Genomic DNA, 23,972 nt, shown 5'->3' on the forward strand with positions numbered 1-23,972 from the left:
CTCGCATTACTTAAATAAATGGAGTTGCATGAAACGTGCGTAGTGCAATAACCTTTAAAATCCATGTTGCTTTTTGTGATTTTTGATCACCTTGTTTTTGGAATTGTTTGGATAATACCATACTATATTCTGGTGCCTAAACTTAAGTGCCATATTCAATTTTGAATCTATATATATATATATATATATATATATCAACCGCTTTAATTTATGTTAATTTTAAACATGGAGATATAACTAAAGCATTCAATTATCAAATGATAAGAGATAAGAAAGGAAAGCTAGGAGAAAACGCACTCGTGTTCAATCTCTAACACACACACACACAAAACACGCATATATTGTCCCTCTAAGACAGGGGTTAGCAGACTTTTTTTTCACAGCAGGCCAGACAACTGAGAGAATGACGCTCGCGGGCCGCATAACCATTTTGTTCAATAAAATTCAGTGAATACACAAAAAATAAAGACAACCGACATATTTATTTACCAGAAAGTTATCAAAGAAGGCGACGTTTGCAATGAGATAATTATATCACACCCAGTGCATATATATATATATATATATATATATATATATATATATATATATATATATATATATATAGTTTAAAACTTACTGTATAAAGGTAACGCGTGCGTTCTGTCGTGATACAAACAATATATGAGTATATGCATATATATGTACATGTATGTATATACGTTCATCCACATGTACATATAGATACATAACTGGGTACATGACGTGGCAAAAGAACAAGGACAAAAATGGTAAACAAGGTGCAACAAACAAGCAGGCCACATAGAAACATCCTCTTCATCAGCTGCTACCATTAAAACTCCGTCGTTTCGAAGAATTAAGGCAGTACAGTAAGTTTTAAACTATTTTTCTAACGCGACTCTCTCTATTTCTATCTCCCCCTCTCACTCTTCCCTCTACTGTTCTTCGCCTCTACCTGTCACTACTTCTCTCTCTCTCTCTCTCTCTCTCTCTCTCTCTCTCTCTCTCTCTCTCTCTCTCTCTCTCTATCTATCTCTTGTTACTCGTCCTTCGCCTCTCACCGTTACTACTACTATATATCTCTCTCTCTCTCTACCTCTCGTTGCTCACTTTTATTCTACTTCCTCCCATCCTTTTCCCTCTGCTACTCTTTCTCTTCACACAGCCTTGGTCACGTGTGTGCGACTGCTGTCTCTTTTCGTTCTTGGAATCACCAAGCTCGCACGTACTTCTTTGCCACTCCTGTACGTGCTTCACAGCGTTCGAGACATACACACTTCACGTCTGGCTGTACAACCTTTTTGTTTGTTTATTTCACCGTTTCGTTTTCCTGTCTTGTTTTCCGTCCGCCACTACCCTCCACGAAAACAATTTAATTTGTGTTCGTGGGAAGAACCATTTTAACGATGCGTACTGCCTAAATTCTTCGAAACGCCGGAGTTTTAATGGTGGCAGCTGATGAAGGGGATGTTTATATGTGGCCTGCTTGTTTGTTGCACTTTGTTTACCATTTTTGTCCTTGTTCTTTCGCCACGTCATGTACCCAGTTATGTATCTATATGTACATGTGGATGAACGTATATACATACATGTACATATATATGCATATACTCATATATTGTTTATATATATATATATATATATATATATATATATATATATATATATATATATATATATATATATATATATATATATATATTAATGCACGTAAACAAAAGACAATAATCGATAATTTACAAAACCCGGGTATCGATCACGATATCTCTCGGCATACAAAGCATGTCCTCCACTATCTGAGCTAATAACTTAGTAATTGTCAACCCGAAATGTTATTTCATATTTGTATAAAGGTAAAGCATCTAGATTTGGAGGAGGCCATATTTGTAATCGATCTTTCAAATACGAAAAAGAATGTTCTTAAGTTGGAAGTGAAGGGAACATGGGAAAAACAATATTGTAAAATGAATGTAAAATATATATAAGAAGGAGTGCTGAAAAAATCTGATTTAAAGGGTATCGTGAAGGGCCTGGCTGGAGGGCCAACCTTCCCAGTTCTTTTACAGAAACTGAAGGACGCTGCAATAAGTGTGTGAATCTGAGAGTGGAATATGTTGAGTAAAATCATAATTAACTGATCCTCCTGTATTTTCTTTTGCCCAAAGCCAGAAACTTTGCTGTATCCACTCGTATACATAAATGCAAGTAAAATGAAGATATGTATTTGTTTCGAGAATTCGGGAATCGATACCGATACCTCTAGCATGCAAATCGAGCAGCCTACCAACTGAGCTAATTCCCCAACACCCAATAATGTGTGATGTTATTTCACATTTACATGAATGAGAAAAACATCTAAAAACAACCAAATCCTATGTTTAGTATGAATTCGTATTTATATTTGATCTTCCAAATAGGAAAAAGAATTATCTTAAATCGGAAGTGAACGGAATGAGTGAAAGACAATATTGTAAAATGAGGTAAAATACAATGAAATATATATTAAGAGAGAGAGAGAGCGAGAGAGAGAGAGAGAGAGAGAGAGAGAGAGAGAGAGAGAGAGAGAGAGAGAGAGAGAGAGAGAGAGAGAGAGAGAAACAAAAAATGCTATTGCTAGGAATATCCGGGCATCAATCCCGGTACCTCTCGCATGCAAAGCGAGCGCTCTACCAACTGAGCTAATACCCCAATTCTCCAAAAAAAGCTCGCTGATTTTTCACTTTAGTATAAGTGAACTGAACCGAGAGAGATAGAAAAACAAAAAACGCAATTGCTTGGAGAATCCGGGTATCGATCCCGGCACCTCTTGCATGCAAAGCAAGCGCTCAACCAACTGAGCTAATTCCCCAGCCTTGATAAAAAAGCTCGCTGATGTTCACTTTAGTATAAGTGAGCTGAACCGAGAGAGAGAGAAAAAGAAAAATGTAATTGTTTGGAGAATCCGGGTATCGATCCCGGTACGACTCGCATGCAAAGCGATCGATCTACCAACTGAGCTAATTCCCCAACTTTGCAAACAAAGCTCGCTGATTTTCAATTTAGTATAAGTGACATGAACTGGGAGAGAGAGAGAAAAAGAAAAAATGCAATTGCTTGGAGAATCTTTGTATCGATCCCGGTACCGCTGGCATGCAAAGCGAGCGCTCTACCAACTAAGCTAATTCCCCAACCTTCGAAAAAATAAGCTCGTTGATTTTCACTTTAGTATAAGGGAGGTGAAAGGAGGGAGAGAGAAAAAGAAAAAATGAATTTGCTTGGAGAATCCGGGTGTCGATACCGGTACCTCTCGCATGCAAAGCGAGCGCTCTACCAACTGAGCGAATTCCCCAACTTTGGATAAAAAACTCGCTGATTTTCACTTTAGTCTAAGTGAGCTGAACCGAGAGAGTGAGAAAAATAAAAATTTGCAAATGCTTGGAGAATCCGGGTATCGATCACGGTACGCCTCGCATGCGAAGCGAGGGATTTACCAACTGAGCTACTTCCCCAACCTTGGATAAAAAGCTCGCTGATTTTCACTTTAGAATAAGTGAGCCGAACCAAGAGAGAGAGAAAAAGAAAAAATGCATTTGTTTTGAGAATCCGGTTATCGATCCCGGTAACTCTTAATGCAAAGCGAGCGCTCTACCAACTAAGCTAATTCCCCAACCTTGGAAAAAAAGCTAGCTGATTTTCACTTTAGTATAAGTGAGCTGAACCGAGGGAGAGAGAAAAATAAAAAAATGAAATTTGCCTGGAGAAACCCGGTCTCGATCCCGTTACCTCTCGCATGCAAAGCGAGCGCTCTACCAACTGAGCTAATTCCCCAACCTAGGGAGAAAAAAAGCTTGTTGATTTTCACTTTAGTATAAGGGAGGTGAACCGAGGGAGAGAGAAAAAGAAGTAATGCAATTGCTTGGTGAACGCGGGTATCGATCCCGGTACCTCTCGCATGCAAAGCGAGAGCTCTACCAACTGAGCTAATACTCCAAATTTGGAAAAAAAAAGCTCGGTGATTTTCACTTTAGTATAAGCGAGCTGAACCGAGAGTGAGAGATAAATAAAAAATGCAATTGCTTGGAGAATCCGGGTATCGATCCCGGTACCTCCCGGATGCAAAGGTAGCGCTCTACCAACTGAGCTAATTCCCCAGCCTTGGTAAAAAAGCTCGCTGATTTTCACTTTAGTATAAGTGAGCCGAACCAACTGAGAGAGAAAAACAAAAAATGGAATTGTCTGGAGAATCCGGGTATCGATCCCGGTACCCATAGCATGCAAAGCGAGCGTTCTACCAACTGAGCTATTTCCCCAACCTTGTAAAAAAAAAAGCTGATTATCACTTTAGTATAAGGGAGGTGAACCGAGAGAGAGAGAGAAAAAGAAAAAATGCAATTGCTTGGAGAATCCGGGTATCGATACCGGTACCTCTCGCATGCAAAGGGATCGCTCTAACAACTGAGCTAATTCCCCAAACCTGGAAAAAAAAAAGCTTGTTGATTTTCACTTTAGTATGAGGAAGGTGAACCGAGGGAGAGAGAAAAATAAAAATTGCAATTGCTTGGTGAATGCGGGTATCGATCCCGGTACCTCTCGCATGCAAAGCGAGCGCTCTACCAACTGAGCTAATCCCCCAACCTGGTGCAAAAATCTCGCTGATTTCAGTTTAGTCTAAGTGAGTTGAACCGAGAGCGAGAGAAAAAGAAAAAATGCAATTGTCTGGAGAATCCGGGAATCGATCCCGGTACCTCTCGCATGCAAAGCGAGCGTTCTACCAACTGAGCTATTTCCCCAATACTCGAAAAAAACTAGCTGATTTTCACTTTAGTATAATTGAGCTGAACCGAGAGAGAGAGAGAGAGAAAAAGAAAAAATGCAATTGCTTGGAGAATCCAGGTATCGAACCCGGTACCTCTCGCATGCAAAGGAAGCGCTCTACTAACTGAGCTAATTCCCCAACTTTGCAAAAAAAGCTCGCTGATTTTCAATTTAGAATAAAGTGAGCCGAGCCAAGAGAGAGAGAAAAAGAAAAAATGCAATTGTCTGGAGAATCCGTGTATCGATCCCGGTACCTCTCGCATGCAAAGCGAGCGCACTACCAACTGAGCTAATTCCCCAATGATCGAAAAACTAGCTGATTTTCACTTTAGTATAATTGAGCTGAACCGAGTGAGAGAGAAAAAGAAAAAATGCAATTGCTTGGAGAATCCAGGTATCGAACCCGGTACCTCTCGCATGCAAAGCGAGCGCTCTACCAACTGAGATAGTTCTCAAACTTTGCAAAAAAAAAGCTCGCTGATTTTCACTTTAGAATAAAGTGAGCCGAACCAAGAGAGAGAGAAAAAGAAAAATTGCAATTGTCTGGAGAATCCGGGTATCGATCCCGGTACCTCTCGCATGCGAAGCAAGCGCTCTACCAACTGAGCTAATTCCTCGACCTTGGAAAAAAAAGCTCGCCGATTTTCACTTTAGAATAAGTGAGCCGAACCAAGAAAGAGAGAAAAAGAAAAAATGGATGTGCTTGGAGAATCCGGGTACCGATCTCGGTACCTCTCGCATGCAAAGCGAGCGATCTACCAACTGAGCAAATTTCCCAACCTTGGAGAAAAAGCTCGCCGATTTTCACTTTAGAATAAGTGAGCCGAACCAAGAGAGAGAGAGAAAAAGAAAAAATGCAATTGTCTGGAGAATCCGGGTATCGAACCCGGTACCTCTCGCATGCAAAGGAAGCGCTCTAACAACTGAGCGAATTCCCCAGCCTTGGAAAAAAAAAAGCCCGTTAATTTTCACTTTAGAATAAGTGAGCCGAACCAAGAGAGAGAGAAATAGAAAAAATGCAATTGTCTGGATAATCCGGGTATCGATCCCGGTACCTCTCGCATGCAAAGCGAGCGGTCTACCAACTGAGCTAATTCCCCAATCATCGAAAAAAATAATAGCTGATTTTCACTTTAGTATAATTGAGCTGAACCGAGTGAGAAAGAAAAAGAAAAAATGCAATTGCTTGGAGAATCCAGGTATCGAACCCGGTACCTCTCGCATACAAAGGAAGCGCTCTAACAACTGAGCGAATTCCACAACATAGGCGAAAAGCTCGCCGATTTTCACTTTAGTATAAGTGAGCTGAACCGAGAGAGAGAGAAAAAAAAATGCAATTGCTTGGAGAATCCGGGTATCTATCCAGGCACCTCTCGCATGCAAAGCGAGCGCTCTACCAAATGAGCTAATTCCCCAACCTTGGAAAAAAAAAAAGGCTTGTTGATTTTCACTTTAGTATAAGAGAGGTGAACTGAGGGAGAGAGAAAAAGAAAAAAATGCAATTGCTTGGAGAATCCGGGTATCGATCCCAGTACCTCTCGCATGCGAAGCGAGCGCTCTACCAACTGAGCTAATTCCCCAACCTTGGTAAAAAAGCTCACTGATTTTCAATTTAGAATAAAGTGAGCCGAGCCAAGAGAGAGAGAAAAAGAAAAAATGCAATTGTCTGGAGAATCCGGGTATCGATCCCGGTACCTCTCGCATGCAAAGCGAGCGCACTACCAACTGAGCTAATTTCCCAACGATCGAAAAACTAGCTGATTTTCACTTTAGTATAAGAGAGGTGAACTGAGGGAGAGAGAAAAAGAAAAAAATGCAATTGCCTGGAGAATCCGGGTATCGATCCCAGTACCTCTCGCATGCGAAGCAAGCGCTCTACCAATTGAGCTAATTCCTCGACCTTGGAAAAAAAGCTCGCCGATTTTCACATTTTTCATTAATGTTTTACGTAGTGTTTTTGGTAGCGAAAGACTTTCAAACTTCGTATACTTATCTATTTTGTGTTATAGAACAGAAAAATATTTTTGTATTCGAATTTATTTCATGTAAAAAATTGTCTTATTTCGATAATTTCAACCAATCACTGACAAGTATTCAGTCGTTTACATTTACTCCTTTGGCTCACTAAGCGATGTAAAGCGTATTTAATCTCCATACCTTCGTTTTATTTGCTTTTTTCATTTTAAATTTGCTTTAACCCTAACCCTAACCCTAAACCTAACCCTAGGGTTAGGGTTAGGGTTAGGGTTAATTGTTTCAGAATCGTTTGTTTATGTAGTCGGCATAGACTGTTAACCCTAACCCTAACTCTAGAATCCGAACTCTAAAATTGTTACACACATAGATACGCACAGCGTAATTTATTATATAAACAATATATGCGTATAAATTACGATTAAACCGGATGAAATATGTCACAGGGAATAACATTTTTATGACCGCCCAGCAGTAACTCTATTCAGTTGAATGGACGTCAGTGATTGGTTGAAATTACAGAAATACGACAACTTTAACATGGAATAATTTATGGATTTCTTTTTTTTTTAAGAAGACTAAGAGAAAAAGATGTTTTATATGACACATTCTACCAGTGTTCCAAGTTTCAAAGAGTTTCGTTAATGAAAAATGTGGCCCCCGTTTTAAAAAAGATCCTTTAGAATAAAGTGAGCCGAACCAAGAGAGAGAGAAAAAGAAAAAATGCAATTGTCTGGAGAATCCGGGTATCGATCCCGGTACTTCTCGCATGCAAAATGAGCTCTCTACCAACTGAGCTAATTCCCCAAACATCGAAAAAAACTAGCTGACTTTCACTTTAGTATAATTGAGCTGAACCGAGAGAGAGAGAAAAAGAAAAAATGCAATTGCTTGGAGAATCCAGGAATCGAACCCGGTACCTCTCGCATGCAAAGGAAGCGCTCTAACAACTGAGCGAATTCCACAACATAGGAGAAAAGCTCGCCGATTTTCACTTTAGTATAAGTGAGCTGAAGCGAGAGAGAGAGAAACAAAAATGTAATTGCTTGGAGAATCCGGGTATCTATCCAGGCACCTCTCGCATGCAAAGGAAGCGCTCTAACAACTGAGCGAATTCCACAACATAGGAGAAAAGCTCGTCGATTTTCACTTTAGAATAAGTGAGCCGAACCAAGAGAGAGAGAGAAAAAGAAAAAATGCAATTGTCTGGAGAATCCGGGTATCGATCCCGGTACCTCTCGCATGCAAAGCGAGCGCTCTACCAAATGAGCTAATTCCCCAACCTTGGAAAAAAAAAAGCTTGTTGATTTTCACTTTAGTATAAGAGAGGTGAACCGAGGGCGAAAGAAAAAGAAAAAAATGCAATTGCTTGGAGAATCCGGGTATCGATCCCAGTACCTCTGGCATGCAAAGCAAGCGCTCTACCAACTGAGCTAATTCCCCAGTCTTGGAAAAAAAAAGCCCGTTAATTTTCACTTTAGTATAAGGGAGGTGAACCGAGGGAGAAAGAAAAATAAAAAAATGCAATTGCTTGGAGAATCCGGGTATCGAACCCGGTACCTCTCGCATGCAAAGGAAGCGCTCTAACAACTGAGCGAATTGCACAAAATAGGAAAAAAGCTCGCTGATTTTCACTTTAGTACAAGTGACATGAATTGGGAGAGAGAAAAAGAAAAAATGGATGTGCTTGGAGAGACCGGGTATCGATCTCGGTACCTCTCGCATGCAAAGTGAGCGATCTACCAAATGAGCTAATTCCCCAACCTTGGATAAAAAGCTCGCCGATTTTCACTTTAGAATAAGTGAGCCGAACCAAGAGAGAGAGAGAAAAAGAAAAAATGCAATTGCTTGGAGAATCCGGGTATCGATACCGGTACATCTCGCATGCAAAGGGACCGCTCTACCAACTGAGATAATTTTCCAACTTTGCAAAAAAAGCTCGCAGATTTTCACGTTAGTATAAGTGACATGAAATGGGAGAGAGAGATAAATAAGAAATGCAATTGCTTGGAGAATCCTGGTATCGATCCCGGTACCGCTCGCATGCAAAGCAAGCGATCTAATTCTCCAACTTTTGAAAAAAAAAGCTCGCTGATTTTCACTTTAATATAAGGGAGGTGAACCGAGGGAGAGAGAAAGACAAAAAATGGATTTGCTTGGAGAATATGGGTATCGATCCCGGTAGCTCTCGCATGCAAAGCGAGCGCTCTACCAACTGAGATAGTTCTCAAACTTTGCAAAAAAAAAAGCTCGCTGATTTTCACTTTAGAATAAAGTGAGCCGAATCAAGAGAGAGAGAAAAAGAAAAATTGCAATTGTCTGGAGAATCCGGGTATCGATCCCGGTACCTCTCACATGCAAAGCGAGCGCTCTGCCAACTGAGCTAATTCCCCAATCATCGAAAAAAACTAGCTGATTTTCACTTTAGTATAATTGAGCTGAACCGAGAGAGAGAGAGAATAAGAAAAAATGCAATTGCTTGGAGAATCCGGGTATCGATACCGGTACCTCTGGCATGCAAAGGAAGCGCTCTAACAACTGAGCGAATTCCACAACATAGGAGAAAAGCTCGCCGATTTTCACTTTAGTATAAGTGAGCTGAAGCGAGAGAGAGAAAAAAAAACGTAATTGCTTGGAGAATCCGGGTATCTATCCAGGCACCTCTCGCATGCAAAGGAAGCGCTCTAACAACTGAGCGAATTCCACAACATAGGAGAAAAGCTCGTCGATTTTCACTTTAGAATAAGTGAGCCGAACCAAGAGAGAGAGAGAAAAAGAAAAAATGCAATTGTCTGGAGAATCCGGGTATCGATCCCGGTACCTCTCGCATGCAAAGCGAGCGCTCTACCAAATGAGCTAATTCCCCAACCTTGGAAAAAAAAAAGCTTGTTGATTTTCACTTTAGTATAAGAGAGGTGAACCGAGGGCGAAAGAAAAAGAAAAAAAGGCAATTGCTTGGAGAATCCGGGTATCGATCCCTGTACCTCTGGCATGCAAAGCAAGCGCTCTACCAACTGAGCTAATTCCCCAGTCTTGGAAAAAAAAAGCCCGTTAATTTTCACGTTAGTATAAGGGAGGTGAACCGAGGGAGAAAGAAAAATAAAAAAATGCAATTGCTTGGAGAATCCGGGTATCGTACCCGGTACCTCTCGCATGCAAAGGAAGCGCTCTAACAACTGAGCGAATTCCACAAAATAGGAAAAAAGCTCGCTGATTTTCACTTTAGTATAAGTGACATGAATTGGGAGAGAGAAACAGAAAAAATGGATGTGCTTGGAGAGTCCGGGTATCGATCTCGGTACCTCTCGCATGCAAAGTGAGCGATCTACCAACTGAGATAATTTTCCAACTTTGCAAAAAAAAGCCCGTTAATTTTCACTTTAGTGTAAGGGAGGCGAACCAAGAGAGAGAGAGAAAAAGAAAAAATGTAAATGTCTGGAGAATCCGGGTATCGTACCCGGTACCTCTCGCATGCAAAGCGAGCGCTCTACCAACTGAGCTAATTCCCCAATAATCGAAAAAAACTAGCTGATTTTCACTTTAGTATAATTGAGCTGAACCGAGAGAGAGAGAAAAAGAAAAAATGCAATTGCTTGGAGAATCCGGGTATCGATACCGGTACATCGCGCATGCAAAGGGAGCGCTCTACCAACTGAGATAATTTTCCAACTTTGCAAAAAAAGCTCGCAGATTTTCACTTTAGTATAAGTGACATGAAATGGGAGAGAGAGATAAATCAGAAATGCAATTGCTTGGAGAATCCTGGTATCGATCCCGGTACCGCTCGCATGCAAAGCAAGCGATCTACCAACTGAGCTAATTCTCCAACTTTTGAAAAAAAAAGCTCGCTGATTTTCACTTTAATATAAGGGAGGTGAACCGAGGGAGAGAGAAAGACAAAAAATGGATTTGCTTGGAGAATATGGGTATCGATCCCGGTAGCTCTCGCATGCAAAGCGAGCGCTCTACCAACTGAGATAGTTCTCAAACTTTGCAAAAAAAAGCTCGCTGATTTTCACTTTAGAATAAAGTGAGCCGAACCAAGAGAGAGAGAAAAAGAAAAACTGCAATTGTCTGGAGAATCCGGGTATCGATCCCGGTACCTCTCGCATGCAAAGCGAGCGCTCTACCAACTGAGCTAATTCCCCAATCATCGAAAAAAAACTAGCTGATTTTCACTTTAGTATAATTGAGCTGAACCGAGAGAGAGAGAGAATAAGAAAAAATGCAATTGCTTGGAGAATCCAGGAATCGAACCCGGTACCTCTCGCATGCAAAGGAAGAGCTCTAACAACTGAGCGAATTCCACAACATAGGAGAAAAGCTCGCCGATTTTCACTTTAGAATAAGTGAGCCGAACCAAGAGATAGAGAGAAAAAGAGAAAATGCAATTGTCTGGAGAATCCGGGTATCGATCCCGGTACCTCTCGCATGCAAAGCGAGAGCTCTACCAACTGAGCTAATTCCCCAATAATCGAAAAAAACTTGCTGATTTTCATTGTAGTATAATTGAGCTGAACCGAGAGAGAGAGAAAAAGAAAAAATGCAATTGCTTGGAGAATCCAGGAATCGAACCCGGTACCTCTCGCAAGCAAAGGAAGAGCTCTAACAACTGAGCGAATTCCACAACATAGGAGAAAAGCTCGCCGATTTTCACTTTAGAATAAGTGAGCCGAACCAAGAGATAGAGAGAAAAAGAGAAAATGCAATTGTCTGGAGAATCCGGGTATCGATCCCGGTACATCTCGCATGCAAAGCGAGCGCTCTACCAACTGAGGTAAATCCACAATACTCGAAACAAACTAGCTGATTTTCACTTTAGTATAATTGAGCTGAACCGAGAGAGAGAGAAAAGGAAAAAATGCAATTGCTTCGAGAATCCGGGTATCGATACCGGTACATCTAGCATGCAAAGGGAGCGCTCTACCAACTCAGATAATTTTCCAACTTTGCAAAAAAACTCGCAGATTTTCACTTTAGTATAAGTGACATGAAATGGGAGAGAGAGATAAATAAGAAATGCAATTGCTTGGAGAATCCTGGTATCGATCCCGGTACCGCTCGCATGCAAAGCAAGCGATCTACCAACTGAGCTAATTCTCCAACCTTTGAAAAAAAAAGCTCGCTGATTTTCACTTTAATATAAGGGAGGTGAACCGAGGGAGAGAGAAAGACAAAAAATGGATTTGCTTGGAGAATATGGGTATCGATCCCGGTAGCTTTCGCATGCAAAGCGAGCGCTCTACCAACTGAGATAGTTCTCAAACTTTGCAAAAAAAAGCTCGCTGATTTTCACTTTAGAATAAAGTGAGCCGAACCAAGAGAGAGAGAAAAAGAAAAATTGCAATTGTCTGGAGAATCCGGGTATCGATCCCGGTTCCTCTCGCATGCAAAGCGAGCGCTCTACCAACTGAGCTAATTCCCCAAACATCGAAAAAAACTAGCTGATTTTCACTTTAGTATAATTGAGCTGAACCGAGAGAGAGAGAGAATAAGAAAAAATGCAATTGCTTGGAGAATCCGGGTATCGATACCGGTACCTCTCGCATGCAAAGGAAGCGCTCTAACAACTGAGCGAATTCCACAACATAGGAGAAAAGCTCGCCGATTTTCACTTTAGAATAAGTGAGCCGAACCAAGAGATAGAGAGAAAAAGAGAAAATGCAATTGTCTGGAGAATCCGGGTATCGATCCCGGTACCTCTCGCATGCAAAGCGAGCGCTCTACCAACTGAGCTAATTCCCCAATAATCGAAAAAAACTAGCTGACTTTCACTGTAGTATAATTGAGCTGAACCGAGAGAGAGAGAAAAAGAAAAAATGCAATTGCTTGGAGAATCCAGGAATCGAACCCGGTACCTCTCGCAAGCAAAGGAAGAGCTCTAACAACTGAGCGAATTCCACAACATAGGAGAAAAGCTCGCCGATTTTCACTTTAGTATAAGTGAGCTGAAGCGAGAGAGAGAGAAAAAAAAATGTAATTGCTTGGAGAATCCGGGTATCTATCCAGGCACCTCTCGCATGCAAAGGAAGCGCTCTAACAACTGAGCGAATTCCACAACATAGGAGAAAAGCTCGTCGATTTTCACTTTAGAATAAGTGAGCCGAACCAAGAGAGAAAGAGAAAAAGAAAAAATGCAATTGTCTGGAGAATCCGGGTATCGATCCCGGTACCTCTCGCATGCAAAGCGAGCGCTCTACCAAATGAGCTAATTCCCCAACCTTGGAAAAAAAAAAGCTTGTTGATTTTCACTTTAGTATAAGAGAGGTGAACCGAGGGCGAAATAAAAAGAAAAAAATGCAATTGCTTGGAAAATCCGGGTATCGATCCCAGTACCTCTGGCATGCAAAGCAAGCGCTCTACCAACTGAGCTAATTCCCCAGTCTTGGAAAAAAAAAGCCCGTTAATTTTCACTTTAGTATAAGGGAGGTGAACCGAGGGAGAAAGAAAAAGAAAAAAATGCAATTGCTTGGAGAATCCGGGTATCGAACCCGGTACCTCTCGCATACAAAGGAAGCGCTCTAACAACTGAGCGAATTCCACAAAATAGGAAAAAAGCTCGCTGATTTTCACTTTAGTATAAGTGACATGAATTGGGAGAGAGAAAAAGAAAAAATAGAAGTGCTTGGAGAGTCCGGGTATCGATCTCGGTACCTCTCGCATGCAAAGTGAGCGATCTACCAGCTGAGCTAATTCCCCAACCTTGGAGAAAAAGCTCGCCGATTTTCACTTTAAAATAAGTGAGCCGAACCAAGAGAGAGAGAGAAAAAGAAAAAATGCAAATGTCTGGAGAATCCGGGTATCGATCCCGGTACCTCTCGCATGCAAAGCGAGCGCTCTACCAACTGAGGTAAATCCCCAATACTCGAAAACAACTAGCTGATTTTCACTTTAGTATAATTGAGCTGAACCGAGAGAGAGAGAAAAGGAAAAAATGCAATTGCTTGGAGAATCCGGGTATCGATACCGGTACATCTAGCATGCAAAGGGAGCGCTCTACCAACTGAGATAATTTTCCAACTTTGCAAAAAAAGCTCGCAGATTTTCACTTTAGTATAAGTGACATGAAATGGGAGAGAGAGATAAATAAGAAATGCAATTGCTTGGAGAATCCTGGTATCGATCCCGGTACCGCTCGCATGCAAAGCAAGCGATCTACCAACTGAGCTAATTCTCCAACTTTTGAAAAAAAAAGCTCGCTGATTTTCACTTTAATATAAGGGAGGTGAACCGAGGGAGAGAGAAAGACAAAAAATGGATTTGCTTGGAGAATATGGGTATCGATCCCGGTAGCTTTCGCATGCAAAGCGAGCGCTCTACCAACTGAGATAGTTCTCAAACTTTGCAAAAAAAAGCTCGCTGATTTTCACTTTAGAATAAAGTGAGCCGAACCAAGAGAGAGAGAAAAAGAAAAATTGCAATTGTCTGGAGAATCCGGGTATCGAACCCGGTTCCTCTCGCATGCAAAGCGAGCGCTCTACCAACTGAGCTAATTCCCCAATCATCGAAAAAACTAGCTGATTTTCACTTTAGTATAATTGAGCTGAACCGAGAGAGAGAGAGAGAATAAGAAAAAATGCAATTGCTTGGAGAATCCGGGTATCGATACCGGTACCTCTCGCATGCAAAGGAAGCGCTCTAACAACTGAGCGAATTCCACAACATAGGAGAAAAGCTCGCCGATTTTCACTTTAGAATAAGTGAGCCGAACCAAGAGATAGAGAGAAAAAGAGAAAATGCAATTGTCTGGAGAATCCGGGTATCGATCCCGGTACCTCTCGCATGCAAAGCGAGCGCTCTACCAACTGAGCTAATTCCCCAATAATCGAAAAAAACTAGCTGACTTTCACTTTAGTATAATTGAGCTGAACCGAGAGAGAGAGAAAAAGAAAAAATGCAATTGCTTGGAGAATCCAGGAATCGAACCCGGTATCTCTCGCATGCAAAGGAAGCGCTCTAACAACTGAGCGAATTCCACAACATAGGAGAAAAGCTCGCCAATTTTCACTTTAGTATAAGTGAGCTGAAGCGAGAGAGAGAGAAAAAAAAATGTAATTGCTTGGAAAATCCGGGTATCTATCCAGGCACCTCTCGCATGCAAAGGAAGCGCTCTAACAACTGAGCGAATTCCACAACATAGGAGAAAAGCTCGTCGATTTTCACTTTAGAATAAGTGAGCCGAACCAAGAGAGAGAGAGAAAAAGAAAAAATGCAATTGTCTGGAGAATCCGGGTATCGATCCCGGTACCTCTCGCATGCAAAGCGAGCGCTCTACCAAATGAGCTAATTCCCCAACCTTGGAAAAAAAAAAGCTTGTTGATTTTCACTTTAGTATAAGAGAGGTGAACCGAGGGCGAAAGAAAAAGAAAAAAATGCAATTGCTTGGAGAATCCGGGTATCGATCCCTGTACCTCTGGCATGCAAAGCAAGCGCTCTACCAACTGAGCTAATTCCCCAGTCTTGGAAAAAAAAAGCCCGTTAATTTTCACTTTAGTATAAGGGAGGTGAACCGAGGGAGAAAGAAAAATAAAAAAATGCAATTGCTTGGAGAATCCGGGTATCGTACCCGGTACCTCTCGCATGCAAAGGAAGCGCTCTAAGAACTGAGCGAATTCCACAAAATAGGAAAAAAGCTCGCTGATTTTCACTTTAGTATAAGTGACATGAATTGGGAGAGAGAAACAGAAAAAATGGATGTGCTTGGAGAGTCCGGGTATCGATCTCGGTACCTCTCGCATGCAAAGTGAGCGATCTACCAACTGAGATAATTTTCCAACTTTGCAAAAAAAAGCCCGTTAATTTTCACTTTAGTATAAGGGAGGCGAACCAAGAGAGAGAGAGAAAAAGAAAAAATGCAAATGTCTGGAGAATCCGGGTATCGATCCCGGTACCTCTCGCATGCAAAGCGAGCGCTCTACCAACTGAGCTAATTCCCCATTAATCGAAAAAAACTAGCTGATTTTCACTTTAGTATAATTGAGCTGAACCGAGAGAGAGAGAAAAAGAAAAAATGCAATTGCTTGGAGAATCCGGGTATCGATACCGGTACATCGCGCATGCAAAGGGAGCGCTCTACCAACTGAGATAATTTTCCAACTTTGCAAAAAAAGCTCGCAGATTTTCACTTTAGTATAAGTGACATGAAATGGGAGAGAGAGATAAATCAGAAATGCAATTGCTTGGAGAATCCTGGTATCGATCCCGGTACCGCTCGCATGCAAAGCAAGCGATCTACCAACTGAGCTAATTCTCCAACTTCTGAAAAAAAAAAGCTCGCTGATTTTCACTTTAATATAAGGGAGGTGAACCGAGGGAGAGAGAAAGACAAAAAATGGATTTGCTTGGAGAATATGGGTATCGATCCCGGTAGCTCTCGCATGCAAAGCGAGCGCTCTACCAACTGAGATAGTTCTCAAACTTTGCAAAAAAAGCTCGCTGATTTTCACTTTAGAATAAAGTGAGCCGAACCAAGAGAGAGAGAAAAAGAAAAATTGCAATTGTTTGGAGAATCCGGGTACCGATCCCGGTACCTCTCGCATGCAAATCGAGCGCTCTACCAACTGAGCTAATTCCCCAATCATCGAAAAAAACTAGCTGATTTTCACTTTAGTATAATTGAGCTGAACCGAGAGAGAGAGAGAATAAGAAAAAAATGCAATTGCTTGGAGAATCCAGGAATCGAACCCGGTACCTCTCGCATGCAAAGGAAACGCTCTAAGAACTGAGCGAATTCCACAACATAGGAGAAAATCTCGCCGATTTTCACTTTAGTATAAGTGAGCTGAAGCGAGAGAGAGAGAAAAAAAAATGTAATTGCTTGGAGAATCCGGGTATCTATCCAGGCACCTCTCGCATGCAAAGGAAGCGCTCTAACAACTGAGCGAATTCCACAACATAGGAGAAAAGCTTGTCGATTTTCACTTTAGAATAAGTGAGCCGAACCAAGAGAGAGAGAGAAAAAGAGAAAATGCAATTGTCTGGAGAATCCGGGTATCGATCCCGGTACCTCTCGCATGCAAAGCGAGCGCTCTACCAAATGAGCTAATTCCCCAACCTTGGAAAAAAAAAAGCTTGTTGATTTTCACTTTAGTATAAGAGAGGTGAACCGAGGGCGAAAGAAAAAGAAAAAAATGCAATTGCTTGGAGAATCCGGGTATCGATCCCTGTACCTCTGGCATGCAAAGCAAGCGCTCTACCAACTGAGCTAATTCCCCAGTCTTGGAAAAAAAAAAGCTTGTTGATTTTCACTTTAGTATAAGAGAGGTGAACCGAGGGCGAAAGAAAAAGAAAAAAATGCAATTGCTTGGAGAATCCGGGTATCGATCCCTGTACCTGTGGCATGCAAAGCAAGCGCTCTACCAACTGAGCTAATTCCCCAGTCTTGGAAAAAAAAAGCCCGTTAATTTTCACTTTAGTATAAGGGAGGAGAACCGAGGGAGAAAGAAAAATAAAAAAATGCAATTGCTTGGAGAATCCGGGTATCGTACCCGGTACCTCTCGCATGCAAAGGAAGCGCTCTAACAACTGAGCGAATTCCACAAAATAGGAAAAAAGCTCGCAGATTTTCACTTTAGTATAAGTGACATGAATTGGGAGAGAGAAACAGAAAAAATGGATGTGCTTGGAGAGTCCGGGTATCGATCTCGGTACCTCTCGCATGCAAAGTGAGCGATCTTCCAACTGAGATAATTTTCCAACTTTGCAAAAAAAAGCCCGTTAATTTTCACTTTAGTATAAGGGAGGCGAACCAAGAGAGAGAGAGAAAAGGAAAAAATGCAAATGTCTGGAGAATCCGGGTATCGATCACGGTACCTCTCGCATGCAAAGCGAGCGCTCTACCAACTGAGCTAATTCCCCAATAATCGAAAAAAACTAGCTGATTTTCACTTTAGTATGATTGAGCTGAACCGAGAGAGAGAGAAAAAGAAAAAATGCAATTGCTTGGAGAATCCGGGTATCGATACCGGTACATCTCGCATGCAAAGGGAGCGCTCTACCAACTGAGATAATTTTCCAACTTTGCAAAAAAAGCTCGCAGATTTTCACTTTAGTATAAGTGACATGAAATGGGAGAGAGAGATAAATAAAAAATGCAATTGCTTGGAGAATCCTGGTATCGATCCCGGTACCGCTCGCATGCAAAGGAAGCGGTCTACCAACTGAGCTAATTCTCCAACTTTTGAAAAAAAAAGATCGGTGATTTTCACTTTAATATAAGTGATGTGAACCGAGGGAGAGAGAAAAACAAAAAATGGATTAGCTTGGAGAATCTGGGTATCGATCCCGGTACCTCTCGCATGCAAAACGAGCGCTCTACCAACTGAGCTAATTCCTCAATCATCGAAATAAAATAGCTGATTTTCACTTTAGTATAATTGAGCTGAACCGAGTGGGAGAGAAAAAGAAAAAATGCAATTGCTTGGAGAATCCAGGTATCGAACCCGGTACCTCTCGCATGCAAAGGAAGCGCTCTAACAACTGAGCGAATTCCACAACATAGGAGAAAAGCTCGCCGATTTTCACTTTAGAATAAGTGAGCCGAACCAAGAGATAGAGAGAAAAAGAGAAAATGCAATTGTCTGGAGAATCCGGGTATCGATCCCGGTACCTATCGCATGCAAAGCGAGCGCTCTACCAACTGAGATAGTTCTCAAACTTTGCAAAAAAAAGCTCGTCGATTTTCACTTTAGAATAAAGTGAGCCGAACCAAGAGAGAGAGAAAAAGAAAAATTGCAATTGTCTGGAGAATCCGGGTATCGATCCCGGTACCTCTCGCATGCAAAGCGAGCACGCTACCAACTGAGCTAATTCCCCAATCATCGAAAAAAACTAGCTGATTTTCACATTAGTATAATTGAGCTGAACCGAGAGATAGAGAGAATAAGAAAAAATGCAATTGCTTGGAGAATCCGGGTATCGATACCGGTACCTCTCGCATGCAAAGGAAGCACTCTAACAACTGAGCGAATTCCACAACATAGGAGAAAAGCTCGCCGATTTTCACTTTAGAATAAGTGAGCCGAACCAAGAGATAGAGAGAAAAAGAGAAAATGCAATTGTCTGGAGAATCCGGGTATCGATCCCGGTACCTATCGCATGCAAAGCGAGCGCTCTACCAACTGAGCAAATTCACCAATAATCGAAAAAAATTTGTTAATTTTCACTTTAGTATAATTGAGCTGAACCGAGTGAGAGAGAAAAAGAAAAAATGCAATTGCTTGGATAATCCAGTTATCGAACCCGGTACCTCTCGCATGCAAAGGAAGCGCTCTAACAACTGAGCGAATTCCACAACATAGGAGAAAAGCTCGCCGATTTTCACCTTAGAATAAGTGAGCCGAACCAAGAGATAGAGAGAAAATTGAGAAAATGCAATTGTCTGGAGAATCCGGGTATCGATCCCGGTACCTCTCGCATGCAAAGCGAGCGCTCTACCAACTGAGCTAATTCCCCAATAATCGAAAAAAAATTGCTGATTTTCACATTAGTATAATTGAGCTGAACCGAGAGAGAGAGAGAATAAGAAAAAATGCAATTGCTTGGAGAATCCAGGAATCGAACCCGGTACCTCTCGCATGCAAAGGAAGAGCTCTAACAACTGAGCGAATTCCACAACATAGGAGAAAAGCTCGCCGATTTTCACTTTAGAATAAGTGAGCCGAACCAAGAGATAGAGAGAAAAAGAGAAAATGCAATTGTCTGGAGAATCCGGGTATCGATCCCGGTACCTCTCGCATGCAAAGCGAGCGCTCTACCAACTGAGCTAATTCCCCAATAATCGAAAAAAACTTGCTGATTTTCACTTTAGTATAATTGAGCTGAACCGAGAGAGAGAGAAAAAGAAAAAATGCAATTGCTTGGAGAATCCAGGAATCGAACCCGGTACCTCTCGCATGCAAAGGAAGAGCTCTAACAACTGAGCGAATTCCACAACATAGGAGAAAAGCTCGTCGATTTTCACTTTAGAATAAGTGAGCCGAACCAAGAGAGAGAGAGAAAAAGAAAAAATGCAATTGTCTGGAGAATCCGGGTATCGATCCCGGTACCTCTCGCATGCAAAGCGAGCGCTCTACCAAATGAGCTAATTCCCCAACCTTGGAAAAAAAAAGCTTGTTGATTTTCACTTTAGTATAAGAGAGGTGAACCGAGGGCGAAAGAAAAAGAAAAAAATGCAATTGCTTGGAAAATCCGGGTATCGATCCCAGTACCTCTGGCAAGCAAAGCAAGCGCTCTACCAACTGAGCTAATTCCCCAGTCTTGGAAAAAAAAAGCCCGTTAATTTTCACTTTAGTATATGGGAGGTGAACCGAGGGAGAAAGAAAAAGAAAAAAATGCAATTGCTTTGAGAATCCGGGTATCGAACCCGGTACCTCTCGCATGCAAAGGAAGCGCTCTAACAACTGAGCGAATTCCACAAAATAGGAAAAAAGCTCGCTGATTTTCACTTTAGTATAAGTGACATGAATTGGGAGAGAGAAAAAGAAAAAATAGATGTGCTTGGAGAGTCCGGGTATCGATCTCGGTACCTCTCGCATGCAAAGTGAGCGATCTACCAACGGAGCTAATTCCCCAACCTTGGAGAAAAAGCTCGCCGATTTTCACTTTAGAATAAGTGAGCCGAACCAAGAGAGAGAGAGAAAAAGAAAAAATGCAAATGTATGGAGAATCCGGGTATCGATCCCGGTACCTCTCGCATGCAAAGCGAGCGCTCTACCAACTGAGGTAATTCCCCAATAATCGAAAAAAACTAGCTGATTTTCACTTTAGTATAATTGAGCTGAACCGAGAGAGAGAGAAAAGGAAAAAATGCAATTGCTTGGAGAATCCGGGTATCGATACCGGTACATCTCGCATGCAAAGGGAGCGCTCTACCAACTGAGATAATTTTCCAACTTTGCAAAAAAAGCTCGCAGATTTTCACTTTAGTATAAGTGACATGAAATGGGAGAGAGAGATAAATAAGAAATGCAATTGCTTGGAGAATCCTGGTATCGATCCCGGTACCGCTCGCATGCAAAGCAAGCGATCTACCAACTGAGCTAATTCTCCAACTTTTGAAAAAAAAAGCTCGCTGATTTTCACTTTAATATAAGGGAGGTGAACCGAGGGAGAGAGAAAGACAAAAAATGGATTTGCTTGGAGAATATGGGTATCGATCCCGGTAGCTTTCGCATGCAAAGCGAGCGCTCTACCAACTGAGATAGTTCTCAAACTTTGCAAAAAAAAGCTCGCTGATTTTCACTTTAGAATGAAGTGAGCCGAACCAAGAGAGAGAGAAAAAGAAAAATTGCAATTGTCTGGAGAATCCGGGCATCGATCCCGGTAGCTCTCGCATGCAAAGCGACCGCTCTACCAACTGAGCTAATTCCCCAATAATCGAAAAAAACTTGCTGATTTTCACTTTAGTATAATTGAGCTGAACCGAGAGAGAGAGAAAAAGAAAAAATGCAATTGCTTGGATAATCCAGTTATCGAACCCGGTACCTCTCGCATGCAAAGGAAGCGCTCTAACAACTGAGCGAATTCCACAACATAGGAGAAAAGCTCTCCGATTTTCACTTTAGAATAAGTGAGCCGAACCAAGAGATAGAGAGAAAAAGGAAAAATGCAATTGTCTGGAGAATCTGGGTATCGATCCCGGTACCTCTCGCATGCAAAGCGAGCGCTCTACCAACTGAGCTAATTCCCCAATAATCGAAAAAAACTAGCTGATTTTCACTTTAGTATAATTGAGCTGAACCGAGAGAGAGAGAAAAAGAAAAAATGCAATTGCTTGGAGAATCCGGGTATCGATACCGGTACATCTCGCATGCAAAGGGAGCGCTCTACCAACTGAGATAATTTTCCAACTTTGCAAAAAAAGCTCGCAGATTTTCACTTTAGTATAAGTGACATGAAATGGGAGAGAGAGATAAATAAAAAATGCAATTGCTTGGAGAATCCTGGTATCGATCCCGGTACCGCTCGCATGCAAAGGAAGCGGTCTACCAACTGAGCTAATGCTCCAACTTTTGAAAATAAAAGATCGGTGATTTTCACTTTAATATAAGTGAGGTGAACCGAGGGAGAGAGAAAAACAAAAAATGGATTAGCTTAGAGAATCTGGGTATCGATCCCGGTACCTCTCGCATGCAAAACGAGCGCTCTACCAACTGAGCTAATTCCCCAATCATCGAAATAAAATAGCTGATTTTCACTTTAGTATAATTGAGCTGAACCGAGTGAGAGAGAAAAAAAAAAATGCAATTGCTTGGAGAATCCAGGTATCGAACCCGGTACCTCTCGCATGCAAAGGAAGCGCTCTAACAACTGAGCGAATTCCACAACATAGGAGAAAAGCTCGCCGATTTTCACTTTAGAATAAGTGAGCCGAACCAAGAGATAGAGAGAAAAAGAAAAAATGCAATTGTCTGGAGAATCTGGGTATCGATCCCGGTACCTCTCGCATGCAAAGCGAGCGCTCTACCAACTGAGCTAATTCCCCAATAATCGAAAAAAACTAGCTGATTTTCACTTTAGTATAATTGAGCTGAACCGAGAGAGAGAGAAAAAGAAAAAATGCAATTGCTTGGAGAATCCGGGTATCGATACCGGTACATCTCGCATGCAATGGGAGCGCTCTACCAACTGAGATAATTCTCCAACTTTTGAAAAAAAAAGCTCGGTGATTTTCACTTTAATATAAGTGAGGTGAATCGAGGGAGAGAGAAAAACAAAAAATGGATTAGCTTGGAGAATCTGGGTATCGATCCCGGTACCTCTCGCATGCAAAGCGAGCGCTCTACCAACTGAGATAGTTCTCAAACTTTGCAAAAAAAGCTCGCAGATTTTCACTTTAGTATAAGTGACATGAAATGGGAGAGAGAGATAAATAAAAAATGCAATTGCTTGGAGAATCCTGGTATCGATCCCGGTACCGCTCGCATGCAAAGGAAGCGGTCTACCAACTGAGCTAATTCTCCAATAATCGAAAAAAACTTGCTGATTTTCACTTTAGTATAATTGAGCTGAACCGAGAGAGAGAGAAAAAGAAAAAATGCAATTGCTTGGAGAATCCGGGTATCGATACCGGTACCTCTCGCATGCAAAGGAAGCGCTCTAACAACTGAGCGAATTCCACAACATAGGAGAAAAGCTCGTCGATTTTCACTTTAGAATAAGTGAGCCGAACCAAGAGAGAGAGAGAAAAAGAAAAAATGCAATTGTCTGGAGAATCCGGGTATCGATCCCGGTACCTCTCGCATGCAAAGCGAGCGCTCTACCAAATGAGCTAATTCCCCAACCTTGGAAAAAAAAAGCTTGTTGATTTTCACTTTAGTATAAGAGAGGTGAACCGAGGGCGAAAGAAAAAGAAAAAAATGCAATTGCTTGGAAAATCCGGGTATCGATCCCAGTACCTCTGGCAAGCAAAGCAAGCGCTCTACCAACTGAGCTAATTCCCCAGTCTTGGAAAAAAAAAGCCCGTTAATTTTCACTTTAGTATATGGGAGGTGAACCGAGGGAGAAAGAAAAAGAAAAAAATGCAATTGCTTTGAGAATCCGGGTATCGAACCCGGTACCTCTCGCATGCAAAGGAAGCGCTCTAACAACTGAGCGAATTCCACAAAATAGGAAAAAAGCTCGCTGATTTTCACTTTAGTATAAGTGACATGAATTGGGAGAGAGAAAAAGAAAAAATAGATGTGCTTGGAGAGTCCGGGTATCGATCTCGGTACCTCTCGCATGCAAAGTGAGCGATCTACCAACGGAGCTAATTCCCCAACCTTGGAGAAAAAGCTCGCCGATTTTCACTTTAGAATAAGTGAGCCGAACCAAGAGAGAGAGAGAAAAAGAAAAAATGCAAATGTATGGAGAATCCGGGTATCGATCCCGGTACCTCTCGCATGCAAAGCGAGCGCTCTACCAACTGAGGTAATTCCCCAATAATCGAAAAAAACTAGCTGATTTTCACTTTAGTATAATTGAGCTGAACCGAGAGAGAGAGAAAAGGAAAAAATGCAATTGCTTGGAGAATCCGGGTATCGATACCGGTACATCTCGCATGCAAAGGGAGCGCTCTACCAACTGAGATAATTTTCCAACTTTGCAAAAAAAGCTCGCAGATTTTCACTTTAGTATAAGTGACATGAAATGGGAGAGAGAGATAAATAAGAAATGCAATTGCTTGGAGAATCCTGGTATCGATCCCGGTACCGCTCGCATGC

At 41.6% G+C, this 23,972-nt stretch overlaps 24 non-coding genes across 24 annotated transcripts; all 24 read right to left on the minus strand.

Moving 5' to 3' along the window:
* Positions 1–2,775: 2,775 nt before the first annotated feature.
* Trnaa-ugc (transfer RNA alanine (anticodon UGC)) lies at positions 2,776–2,848 on the minus strand. The gene has a single exon. It is a non-coding gene; the product is annotated as a tRNA-Ala (tRNA).
* A 2,490-nt stretch (positions 2,849–5,338) lies between these two features.
* On the minus strand, positions 5,339–5,411 carry Trnaa-cgc (transfer RNA alanine (anticodon CGC)). Its single transcript has one exon. It is a non-coding gene; the product is annotated as a tRNA-Ala (tRNA).
* Positions 5,412–6,301: 890 nt separating this feature from the next.
* On the minus strand, positions 6,302–6,374 carry Trnaa-cgc (transfer RNA alanine (anticodon CGC)). Its single transcript has one exon. It is a non-coding gene; the product is annotated as a tRNA-Ala (tRNA).
* Positions 6,375–7,975: 1,601 nt separating this feature from the next.
* On the minus strand, positions 7,976–8,048 carry Trnaa-ugc (transfer RNA alanine (anticodon UGC)). Its single transcript has one exon. It is a non-coding gene; the product is annotated as a tRNA-Ala (tRNA).
* A 1,040-nt stretch (positions 8,049–9,088) lies between these two features.
* Trnaa-ugc (transfer RNA alanine (anticodon UGC)) lies at positions 9,089–9,161 on the minus strand. Its single transcript has one exon. It is a non-coding gene; the product is annotated as a tRNA-Ala (tRNA).
* A 400-nt stretch (positions 9,162–9,561) lies between these two features.
* On the minus strand, positions 9,562–9,634 carry Trnaa-ugc (transfer RNA alanine (anticodon UGC)). Its single transcript has one exon. It is a non-coding gene; the product is annotated as a tRNA-Ala (tRNA).
* Positions 9,635–10,204: 570 nt separating this feature from the next.
* On the minus strand, positions 10,205–10,277 carry Trnaa-ugc (transfer RNA alanine (anticodon UGC)). Its single transcript has one exon. It is a non-coding gene; the product is annotated as a tRNA-Ala (tRNA).
* Positions 10,278–10,843: 566 nt separating this feature from the next.
* On the minus strand, positions 10,844–10,916 carry Trnaa-ugc (transfer RNA alanine (anticodon UGC)). The gene has a single exon. It is a non-coding gene; the product is annotated as a tRNA-Ala (tRNA).
* Positions 10,917–11,164: 248 nt separating this feature from the next.
* On the minus strand, positions 11,165–11,237 carry Trnaa-ugc (transfer RNA alanine (anticodon UGC)). The gene has a single exon. It is a non-coding gene; the product is annotated as a tRNA-Ala (tRNA).
* An 883-nt stretch (positions 11,238–12,120) lies between these two features.
* On the minus strand, positions 12,121–12,193 carry Trnaa-ugc (transfer RNA alanine (anticodon UGC)). Its single transcript has one exon. It is a non-coding gene; the product is annotated as a tRNA-Ala (tRNA).
* Positions 12,194–12,440: 247 nt separating this feature from the next.
* Trnaa-ugc (transfer RNA alanine (anticodon UGC)) lies at positions 12,441–12,513 on the minus strand. Its single transcript has one exon. It is a non-coding gene; the product is annotated as a tRNA-Ala (tRNA).
* A 400-nt stretch (positions 12,514–12,913) lies between these two features.
* Positions 12,914–12,986, minus strand: Trnaa-ugc (transfer RNA alanine (anticodon UGC)). The gene has a single exon. It is a non-coding gene; the product is annotated as a tRNA-Ala (tRNA).
* A 1,208-nt stretch (positions 12,987–14,194) lies between these two features.
* On the minus strand, positions 14,195–14,267 carry Trnaa-ugc (transfer RNA alanine (anticodon UGC)). Its single transcript has one exon. It is a non-coding gene; the product is annotated as a tRNA-Ala (tRNA).
* A 248-nt stretch (positions 14,268–14,515) lies between these two features.
* Trnaa-ugc (transfer RNA alanine (anticodon UGC)) lies at positions 14,516–14,588 on the minus strand. Its single transcript has one exon. It is a non-coding gene; the product is annotated as a tRNA-Ala (tRNA).
* Positions 14,589–14,988: 400 nt separating this feature from the next.
* Trnaa-ugc (transfer RNA alanine (anticodon UGC)) lies at positions 14,989–15,061 on the minus strand. The gene has a single exon. It is a non-coding gene; the product is annotated as a tRNA-Ala (tRNA).
* A 570-nt stretch (positions 15,062–15,631) lies between these two features.
* Trnaa-ugc (transfer RNA alanine (anticodon UGC)) lies at positions 15,632–15,704 on the minus strand. The gene has a single exon. It is a non-coding gene; the product is annotated as a tRNA-Ala (tRNA).
* A 1,042-nt stretch (positions 15,705–16,746) lies between these two features.
* On the minus strand, positions 16,747–16,819 carry Trnaa-ugc (transfer RNA alanine (anticodon UGC)). Its single transcript has one exon. It is a non-coding gene; the product is annotated as a tRNA-Ala (tRNA).
* A 2,329-nt stretch (positions 16,820–19,148) lies between these two features.
* Positions 19,149–19,221, minus strand: Trnaa-ugc (transfer RNA alanine (anticodon UGC)). The gene has a single exon. It is a non-coding gene; the product is annotated as a tRNA-Ala (tRNA).
* A 247-nt stretch (positions 19,222–19,468) lies between these two features.
* On the minus strand, positions 19,469–19,541 carry Trnaa-ugc (transfer RNA alanine (anticodon UGC)). Its single transcript has one exon. It is a non-coding gene; the product is annotated as a tRNA-Ala (tRNA).
* Positions 19,542–19,786: 245 nt separating this feature from the next.
* Trnaa-ugc (transfer RNA alanine (anticodon UGC)) lies at positions 19,787–19,859 on the minus strand. Its single transcript has one exon. It is a non-coding gene; the product is annotated as a tRNA-Ala (tRNA).
* A 568-nt stretch (positions 19,860–20,427) lies between these two features.
* Positions 20,428–20,500, minus strand: Trnaa-ugc (transfer RNA alanine (anticodon UGC)). The gene has a single exon. It is a non-coding gene; the product is annotated as a tRNA-Ala (tRNA).
* An 884-nt stretch (positions 20,501–21,384) lies between these two features.
* Positions 21,385–21,457, minus strand: Trnaa-ugc (transfer RNA alanine (anticodon UGC)). The gene has a single exon. It is a non-coding gene; the product is annotated as a tRNA-Ala (tRNA).
* A 722-nt stretch (positions 21,458–22,179) lies between these two features.
* On the minus strand, positions 22,180–22,252 carry Trnaa-ugc (transfer RNA alanine (anticodon UGC)). Its single transcript has one exon. It is a non-coding gene; the product is annotated as a tRNA-Ala (tRNA).
* Positions 22,253–22,975: 723 nt separating this feature from the next.
* Trnaa-ugc (transfer RNA alanine (anticodon UGC)) lies at positions 22,976–23,048 on the minus strand. The gene has a single exon. It is a non-coding gene; the product is annotated as a tRNA-Ala (tRNA).
* Positions 23,049–23,972: the final 924 nt, after the last annotated feature.

This window comes from Octopus bimaculoides, chromosome 5 (assembly GCF_046866305.1).
Source record: "Octopus bimaculoides isolate indiv1 chromosome 5, ASM4686630v1, whole genome shotgun sequence".
NCBI lineage: Eukaryota > Metazoa > Mollusca > Cephalopoda > Octopoda > Octopodidae > Octopus > Octopus bimaculoides.